The following is a 10695-nucleotide window of genomic DNA, read 5'->3' on the forward strand; positions in this document are numbered from 1 at the left end:
CTGATCTCCTTCAGAATGCTATAGGAATTCATGAAAGGAAAAAGGTACTTCCTTTGGGATTTTGAAAGAAGGTCTTTTAGATTATGTATTTTGAAAGATAAAGGTATTTTTATTTGACCTCAAGAAAGATTCGGAGTTGTATGTATCTGGCACTGAAGTCTTGTGTAATTACAAACAGCTTGGTTTACACTGTTTTATTATGAATTTCAAAACTGTATTTGCTCTTTGGGTAATCACTTCCACCACGAACTTGAAGTAAAGCAGTTAAAAAGTTCTGTTAGTCAGTGTTAGGGAAATTAAATAAATAGTCTTGTTTAGGCTTCAGAGATAAAGCAGAGCAGGCCTCTGACCTTGCTTCTGACCTACCTGGACATTGCCCTGACTGCTGCTGTGGGCGCCAGTCACACTTGCTCTATGTGTGAAAAAATGAAAGTGAGTTACTCAGTAGTGTCCAACTCTTTGTGACCCCATGGACTGCAGCCTACCAGACTCCATCCATGGGATTTTCCAGGCAAGAGTACTGGAGAGGGTTACCATTTCCTTCTCCAGGGGAATCTTCCTGAGCCAGGGATCAAACCCAGGTCTCCTGCATTGCAGGCAGAAGCTTTACCATCTGAGCCACCAGGGAAACCACTAGAGAGTGTAGGAAGAGAAACACAATAGGGAGCAGGTCTTGGAATTTAAGACCCTGGAGGAGGGCTGACCAACCACTCCAGGGACTTAAGTCTTAGCAACATTCCAAGATTTGCAGAGCAAAGCAATCAGCATTGTAAAAAATTAACATAATATTAGAGCTGCAGTCTTGCTCACAGACAGATGATGATATCAGTTTTGCTTCCTGGGATGCTAAAGGGGAACCCCTAACTGAAATCTTTTAAGTCTCACCCACTGAGCTGACAGGCTGCCTGGGACCTTTTTCCAACTGGGACTCCAGATGTGCTGTGAAAAGGGACTTGCCAGCCCTGTTTAGGAGAAGGCAATGGCACCCCACTCCAGTACTCTCGCCTGGAAAATCCCATGGATGGAGGAGCCTGGTGGGCTGCAGTCCATGGGGTCGCTAAGAGTCAGACATGACTAAGCAACTTCACTTTCACTTTTCCTTTCATGCATTGGAGAAGGAAATGGCAACCCACTCCAGTGTTCTTGCCTGGAGAATCCCAGGGACGGGGGAGCCTGGTGGGCTGCCGTCTTGGGGTCGCACAGAGTCGGACACGACTGAAGTGACTTAGCAGCAGCAGCCCTGTTTAAGTCTGGATGTTGGTCAAAACCCAATTTGGTGATGTATTCTCTACTCTTTCTACTTCTCCCTCTCTCTTTTTTAATGTTAGTATATTGAAAGTAAGCTAGATAATTCTGTAATAAATATTTACATTATTTATTTGTATGTAACATGTGGCTTATTTTGTTAACAAATCCTTCGAACCTGAGACGAAAGTGCAAACTTTTGGCAAAAATAGAGATTTTTTTTTTTTTCCCCTATGTGAATGAAGATAGACTTGAAGAGAGAGAGTAGGATTTTCTGGCAGTGTCATTATTGAAGAAAAAAATGACATATCAAAGTTAAAATGCAGAATTACAAATGATTCTGAAATAGACAATGCAAAGAATGGGACAATCTCCATTTCTCTGCCATTTGAAGGGCACTAGACATCAACCCTCAGGAGAGCACTGTGGATGAGATAGAAACTCTACTGCTGACTGCTATCTTCTCTAGCCAGGAATAATCCTGTCACTGTGGGGCCCACTAGTACTCTGCTGGTTGCCAGCTTTGAGATAAGCATTTCATCCTATTCTCTGCTCTGGAGGCAGAGGCAACAGCTCTTAAGGCTTTGCGCTGAAACCAACACAACCAGGGATCTCTGAAGTCATCCACTGGCTGCTTATTGCATGATTAAGCCTGTAGTTCTTCACCATGGGTAGGTATTAGAATCAGCTGAAGAGCTTTTAAAAAAGACTGATGTCTCAGCCCTGCTTCAAAAAAGTAAAGCATAATCTCTGGTGATGGGCTTAGGCATTGCTCTACCTAGGTGATTCTAGCATGCACTAGGCTTATTAAATACTATATTAGACTGGTGCTTCTCAAACTTTAATGCAATATGAATGACCTGGAAATCTTGTTAAAATTCAAATTCTGACTCAGTAAGTCTAGGGTAAAAACCTGAGATTCTGCATTTCAAGTAAGCTCCCAAGTGATGCTGATGCTACTGGTCTGAGATCATTTCAATCTTCAAATCTTTTGTACTTCCTTTTAGAAAAATCAGCAAAATTATGCCCGAATTATTTTAAAAAATCCTGAACCGCCCCCCACCCCAACCTTAAGACATTCTGGTTTTCTTCCTGAGGTGTGTTCTATATATATATATGCAGAATTAAAAAAAAAAAAATCATATGATACTGGCACTATTGTGCAAGCTTAGTTTATGTATTAGAAACCCCTGCCCCAAGGTATTCAAGGGAAATAGCACATACAACAAAAATAAGCTTGGTAAGGGCACTCTCTCAGTGGAAGCAATGCTCTTTGCAATGCATCATGAATGACTGATGGCAGCTGGGCCAGGGTAAGAGCAGAATTACTGAACTCAGTCAGGGCTACTTTTACCTAGAGTATTTCAAATATCATCCTTATCATCAAAGCAGCCCTACTGGTTCAGTGGATTAGATGGAAAGTGTTGCTCCTCAGAGGAGACCCCCACAGCTAATCTCCCAGAGAGAAGTCATTCTTAACACGCTTCTATTTCTTCCATAATAGAAGATATTATAATAAGTAGCTGAGTTGGCCACCCAAAAAAGAATATTCTTAAAAGGTAGTTTTTAGGCTAATGAATAATTTTATACTCCACTTAAGAGAAGTTATCAAATAAGACAAAGGATTTAGTTAAAAGAGAACTTTTGGTTTAGTTAAAAGAGAAAAAGGAAGAAAAATGTCAAAAGCTATCCTAAAGCAAGAATAACAAGGAAGCTCATGCTAAAAAAAAGCTGATGAGCTTTGTTTTTCCCTTTGACAGTGGCAATAAAATGCAAATTGTTGTTTAGTACCTAAGTCACATCTGCCTCTTTTGCTACCCTATGAACTTTAGACTGCCCGGCTCCTCTGCCTATGGGATTTCCCAGGCAAGAATACTGGAGTGGGTTGCCATTTCCTCCTCCAGGGAACCTTTCCAATCCAGTCTCCTGCTCTGCAGTCTTCCCAGTCTGAGTCTCCTGCACTGCAGGAGCCAAAAGGCAAACTCTAAAACATTAATAGTATGCTCTATCTGTGCTTTAGGTGTATATATGTGAATACACACAGAAACAAATACACACACAACAAGGAGACAAAGCAGATTTCACTCCTTCAAGTAAGCACTGACCTTGGTATCAGAGATAAGATTATTTCTGGTTTTGTGGCTGTGGGCCTCAGTTTCCCATCTGTGAAATGAAAGAACTGGGCTGCATAATATGAGCAACTGCTTCTGGACTACTTCTTATGTCAACTACTGTGTTCCCCCTCAGCACATCACTAACCCTCTTTACACTCTGTGAGATGCAGTATGTTGCACCTGCTTTTGCAGATGAGGAAACAGAACGCATAGAGAAATGAGGTGTATTGTTCAAGGGTAAAAGTCATAAATTAGATTTACAGTCCCTGCCCTAGAGAGGCTTTCCATAGGCCACTCCTTCAGCAAACTGTATGGAATCTGTGTTCACACACTTGAAATCAGGACTGCAAGGCAAGGCTGTAGATCCCAGTGCTCGTGCACTTAACACAGACCTCTCACTCCCCCGGGGTAAACCACAACTGACCTGGATGAAATTTTCTGATCATTTCATTATAGGAGAGAGCCCATCTAAATAGAAAATGGAACATGAGAGAGAGAGAGAAACCAATGGATTCGGAAACATGTACCTGTCTTCAGGCCAATATTAGCAAGTACAGATAATAGGGGTTGGCAGGATTAAGGATAGGAGGTATTTAGCTTACAAACAGAAATCCTGCTTTTAAACTTCCTTTAACCTAAGGCAATCAGATCATCTTAAGTTGGGGAGAGGGGCATCATCTAGATCCTGAAGGATAAACATTTAACAAACAAAAAGCTTTTCTAGCATAGGGCTCAAAAACTACATGAGACAGAAAAGCCAATGGTGAAAATTTGAAGAGTTACCAGGTTGAAACAAAGTCTCCCAAAGAGCACATACATTACAGTACAGCGGGGGCAATTTGGAGGATCCATCATCACCTCAAGATAACTAAGCAGAAAGGATGGAGGAAAATTCTGATATAAAACCAAGAGAAGAAAATCAACTTACATCTAAACAGAGAAGTCAAGAGCATATATTTTTAGATAAATGCTCTATGAAGCAGACTATTTTTGACAACTGGCTGATTTGCTCTAAAAAATAAAAGATAGCATGGACTCAACAAACACAAAACCAAAAACCATACATACTGTACATATTTATTTTTGTTCCATCCATATATGATAAGAAAAATATAGATAAGAAGGAAGGTTGCTAAAGAAAATAAATAAACAACATACTTTCACAATTAAAACTAATTAGAAGGTTCAATTCTTGGGTTGGGAAGATCCCCTGGAAAAGGAAATGGCAAGGTACTCCAGTATTCTTGCCTGGAGAATTCCACGGACAAAGGAGCCTGGCGGGTTACAGTTCATGGGGTGGTAAAGAGTCGGACATGACTGAGTGACCAGCACACAGAAATAATAAAATATGTAATCAACCTTGAAAAATAAAAATACAGTGAGGGAACTGATTGAGTAAACCATGCACAAACACAAAGGAAAAATTCTCAAAAGATTAAAAGCCGATAGGAGAGAAGGTAGGCAACGCAGTAAAAAGGCAATGAATATTGAATATATTGGCATTTTTATTTCTAAATGAAAGAGAACTATCTGTATATAATAAGAAAAAATTCACAAAGATGGCAGGCTGTCTTAAAACAAAAGACAATTACAATCCATGGAGTAGAAAAGTTTACTATGATTCAGAAAAAAAGATTGCCTGCTATAGCATGGGTATAATAAACATTAAATGCCAAAGGTAAGGAAAGGCGAGAAAACATAAACATTAAATACTTCTGTTATATAAAAGTGATAAACAGCTATTAAAAAGATAAAACCTCTTAGATTCAAGCAAATACAATAAGTATACATTTAAATAAAGAAAAATTAAAAATTAAAAAAGATAAAAATAATATTAGACAATTAAAAATGTTCTCTCTGTGTGTAATATTTCATCAAGACAAAAATCCAAACTTATAAAGACTGAAGGGACAGAGTTGGATTTTCATCTGTGTGTCTGTTGTTTTGCAAAGGTAATCTAATTTCGTAGTGTCACAAACTTTTTACATCTAATAAAACAAAATGTGCCAAAAGACTGATATACGGAAATGAGAATTTCTTGGTTCTTATTTCATGTGCTCCATGGGGCATTAGCCTTTCTTAAGCTGAATATTGACTTTAATTTATCAGATGATGAGCAATTATTTTGCCCCCACATGAGGTGGTGTTGATTTTCAGGCAAAATGTTCTGTGTTCACAGTGTCCATGTTTTTTATATCACAGCAGTGTTGGTGAATTAATTTGTATATTTCATTATTTTGCCCTTATTATTTATGAAAGTGAGTTGAAAACATGAAAAAGAAAATGTTAATATTAGTTTTACTGTAGTCAAGATCAAGATGGCTTGCTGAAGTGGGGCTATAGAAAAAAATAATAAATTACAAAATGTACAAAGAGTGAAATTCACATTTTCTGACCACAATAGGATAAACCTAAATTTAATAAGTAGAGAGCCCCTTGCATTTTAAGCACATCAACTGTGTACACAAATGTGGAGGAAGTGAGTATGCTCTGTGGTGGCCGAAATGGGAAGAAAATCTAAAAAAGAGAGGATATATGTGTACGTGTAGCTGATTCATTTTGGTGTACAGCAGGAACTAACACAACTTCTTAAAGCAGCTAAACTCCAGTAAAAATTAATTTAAAAAGAAAAAAAAAAAAGAGTCATGAAGTGTTGGAAACAGACTATTGGATAATCTCTTTAAAAGGCAATATGTAGTATGGAATATCTCTAAGAATCTTAATTTGTAGATAGAGATTTTAAGTGACCTTCATAAAAGACCGCTGACAGGTCCATAGCAGAGAAGCAGATAGCTCACTACAAATAAGAGGGATTTGTTGTTGTTCATCTGGATTTTTGATGCAGTAAACATAAATTTTTGGTATAGTTGATATTCATATGTTGAAAAACATTCAATTTAATTTTAAAATGTGCTTCATAAAAAATAAAGGCTACTTTAGAAAAGCCCTGATGTACTCTAATGAGATGTGGAGTGAGTTCTTCCACTGCTGTTCCCTAGCCAAACCCTGAGTCCTCTGGGTCTCTGTTTCCTGCCAAGCTAATCCTTCCTAATGATAATACACGAAGACAGGTGGAAGTAAACTGAACACGGTAATTCTCTCAATGGTACAGAGTGTTTTTATTATATTGTTATTATTATTATTTGTCAGAGACTAACCAAGGAGATCATTTAATGGTGGGGATTTGAATATAAAGGGTACATGAACAACCATTCTTGTCCCTTGACCCTCTCAACAAATTTCGTACATTTCAATTCTAGGTCAAGAGTCTGCTTCTGAGGAAACCCACATTAAGTGGCAGGTCTAGCTGAGTTTCTGATGCAGAAGCATTTTTACTTGTGAAAAACATCTATTTCTGCTTTATTGACTATGCCAAAGCATTTGACTGTGTGGATCACAATAAACTGTGGAAAAATCTGAAAGAGATGGGAATACCAGAACACCTGATCTGCCTCTTGAGAAATTTGTATGCAGGTCAGGAAGCAACAGTTAGAACTGGACATGGAACAACAGACTGGTTCCAAATAGGAAAAGGAGTTCGTCAAGGCTGTATATTGTCACCCTGCTTATTTAACTTCTATGCAGAGTACATCATGAGAAACGCTGGACTGGAAGAAACACAAGCTGGAATCAAGATTGCCGGGAGAAGTATCAATAACTTCGGATATGCATATGACACCACCCTTATGGCAGAAAGTGAAGAGGAACTAAAAAGCCTCTTGATGAAAATGAAAGTGGAGAGTGAAAAAGTTGGCTTAAAGCTCAACATTCAGAAAACCAAGATCGTGGCATCTGGTCCCACCACTCCATGGGAAATAGATGGGGAAACAGTGGAAACAGTGTCAGACTTTATTTTTCTGGGCTCCAAAATCACTGCAGATGGTGACTGCAGCCATGAAATTAAAAGACGCTTATTCCTTGGAAGGAAAGTTATGACCAACCTAGATAGCATATTCAAAAGCAGAGACATTACTTTACCAACAAAGGTTTGTCTAGTTAAGGCTATGGTTTTTCCTGTGGTCATGTATGGATGAGAGAGTTGGACTGTGAAGAAGGCTGAGCACCGAAGAATTGATGCTTTTGAACTGTGGTGTTGGAGAAGACTCTTGAGAGTCCCTTGGACTGCAAGGAGATCCAACCAGTCCATTCTAGAGGAGATCAGCCCTGGGATTTCTTTGGAAGGAATGATGCTAAAGCTGAAACTCCAGTACTTTGGCCATCTCATGCGAAGAGTTGACTCACTGGAAAAGACCTGATGCTGGGAGGGATTGGGGGCAGGAGGAGAAGGGGACGACAGAGGATGAGATGGCTGGATGGCATCACTGACTCGATGGACGTGAGTCTCAGTGGACTCTGGGAGTTGGTGATGGACAAGGAGGCCTGGCGTGCTGTGATTCATGGGGTCGCAAAGAGTCGGACACGACTGAGCAACTGATCTGATCTTGCTGAGCTTCTGATGCAGAGGCATTTTTACTTGTGTATCCCAGAGGTTGTTACACTGTAACCACTATTGCTCTCTTTGTCCTTAATACTGCTGGTTCCACTCCCACACAGATTAACAACCATCAATCTCCTGATGCCACAAAATGAGAGTCCACCCACTCAACTTTCTAGGGGATCCTGGCCTGATGGGTGCAGTTGCTGTCTGGGAGAGACTACATCTGGACCCTAGCTCGAGATTTTCCAATATAGGTCTGCCAGATCCATGTTGTTCAAGGGATGTGCAACCCTAAAATGACTTCAGGTTTGCCTCCAGATAAAGAATATTAAGTGAAAGTGAAGTCGCTCAGTCGTGTCCGACTTTCACGACCCCATGGACTGCAGCCTACCAGGCTCCTCCGTCCATGGGATTTTCTAGGCAAGAGTACTGGAGTGGGGTGCCATTGCCTTCGCCTTTAAGACACTATTAATACTACACTGAATATTAGTTGGCTTAAAATGGGATGTGATATGTTTATTATTTACATAGTATCTTCACTTGTGGGGCTTCCCAGGTGGTGCAGTGGTAAAGAATCTGCCTGCCATTGCAGGAGATGCAAGAGACACAGGTTCCATCCCTGGGCTGGGAATGTCTCCCAGAGAAGGGAATGGCAAAACACTCCAGTATTCTTGCCTGGAGAATTCCATGGACAGAGAAGCCTGGTGGGCCACAGTCCATGTGGTCGCAGAGTCAGACACAAGTATATGTGTAATGTATCCAGAAGTTGGACCCAGACTTAGGATACACATACTCTTTCCATTGTTCACCCTCTGCATAAAACAATGTCTGGAGAAAAAAAGAAACAAGAGTTTAAGAAATCAGTTTTCTATTCTCAGTATTATTTCCTCCCCTTTATAATCCAGTAGATCTGGGAAAAATGGGTCATAGGTAAAGAGACACAAGCCATCTTTGGTTCCAAGAAGATAACTCTGCACCAGCTCTCTCTGCCTTTTCAGCAGAAGAAATCTTATATCACTTACTGGACAATCCCAGATCAAAGAATGTTTTAGAAAATTGATGGTTACATTAAGTGCACTTACGGACATTTGACAAGTGTTTCCTCACCAGCCCTTCATTGTCCTTCTATAATTTTCATGTTAGAGGCAAACACTAGCCTATGTCCATATTCTCTGCCCTTTCTCCCTAGCACATAATGACAGGTCACCTTGTGAGCCTGACTCCTCTTTCCCTTCCTTGAAAATTGTAAGTGCCATTGGGTTTCAGTAACTAGCCCACCTTCTCCTCTACACTTCTGTGATATCTACCATCACTCAAGTTAACCTCTGTTCTTCTTGTAAAAGTCATATTTGCACAGTGCACAGCCTTGGAGCATATGGCATTTTGCTGCATTGTGGTGGGCACACCAGTATTTTACCATCTGCACATTGAAGATACCTATTCACACCCCATATTCTCCATTGACTATGGAAGGAAAGGCAGTGACAAGTGTGTCTTAAACACTGTTGCTAAGTAAAGTAGTAGGAATTTTACACACATCACCTGTCTTCACTACCCATCAAAGTTAAATCCCCAGGTTGGGAAGATCCCTTGAAGAAGGTAATGGCAACCCACTCCAGTATTCTTGCCTAGGAAATCCCATGGACAGAGCCTGGCAGGCTATAGACCATAGGGTTGCAAAGAGTTGGACACAACTGAGGTGACTTAGCACAGAACAAGTTTAAAAAGTAGGTATGCCATCCCTGTTTTTCAGAGGAGAGAATTGGAGCACAGAGTGTTATGCATGTAATTTTCTCAGGGTCACATAACTGCTAAGTGGTAGAATCAGAACTTAAATATAAGTCTGAAGCCTATATACTTTTCTTTTTAAATCCAAATTGTTCCTTACTCTTCACATACAATTTACAATGAAGTCAATAAATATTAAATGTCTTGATTATATTATACACATGTGGAATCCAAACAACTATCAAGATATATAAAATTATCATCATTTGAAAGTGATTTCCTCTTGCTTTTGTTTAGGTAAACCCCACTTGCCATCCCTACCAGTGGCCTCTGCTCTAATACTTTTGTGACCGGACTCATTTTTTTTTAACTTGTTGTGGACTTTCATAAGAAATCAATGATACAGTATGAGCAATTTTATATAAGGCTTCTTTCAGTTCAGTTCAGTTCAGTTCAGTCACTCAGTCGTGTCTGACTCTTTGCGACCCCATGAATTGTAGCATGCAAGGCCTCCCTGTCCATCACCAACTCCCGAAGTTCACTCAAACTCACATCCATCGAGTCAGTGATGCCATCCAGCCATATCATCCTCTGTCATCCCATTCTCCTCCTGCCCCCAATCCCTCCCAGCATCAGGGTCTTTTCCAATAAGTCAACCCTTCGCATGAGGTGGCCAAAGTATTGGAGTTTAGGCGTCAGCATCAGTCCTTCCAATGAACACCCAGGACTGATTTCCTTTAGAATGGGCTGGTTGGATCTCCTTGCAGTCCAAGGGACTCTCAAGAATCTTCTCCAACACCACAGTTCAAAAGCATCAATTCTTTGGCACTCAGCTTTCTTCACAGTCCAACTCTCACATCCATACATGACCACAGGAAAAACCACAGCCTTGACTAGATGGACCTTTGTTGGCAAGGTACTATCTCTGCTTTTCAATACGTTATCTAGGTTGGTCATAACTTTCCTTCCAAGGAGTAAGCGTCTTTTAATTTCATGGCTGCAGTCACCATCTGCAGTGATTTTGGAGCCCCCCAAAATAAAGTCTGATACTGTTTCCACTGTTTCTCCATCTATTTGCCATAAAGTGATAGGACCAGATGATCTTCGTGTTCTGAATGTTGAGCTTTAAGCCAACTTTTCACTCTCTACTTTCACTTTCATCAAGAGGCT

This window comes from Bison bison, unplaced genomic scaffold, assembly GCF_000754665.1.
Source record: "Bison bison bison isolate TAMUID 2011002044 unplaced genomic scaffold, Bison_UMD1.0 scf7180017864326, whole genome shotgun sequence".
Lineage (NCBI taxonomy): Eukaryota > Metazoa > Chordata > Mammalia > Artiodactyla > Bovidae > Bison > Bison bison.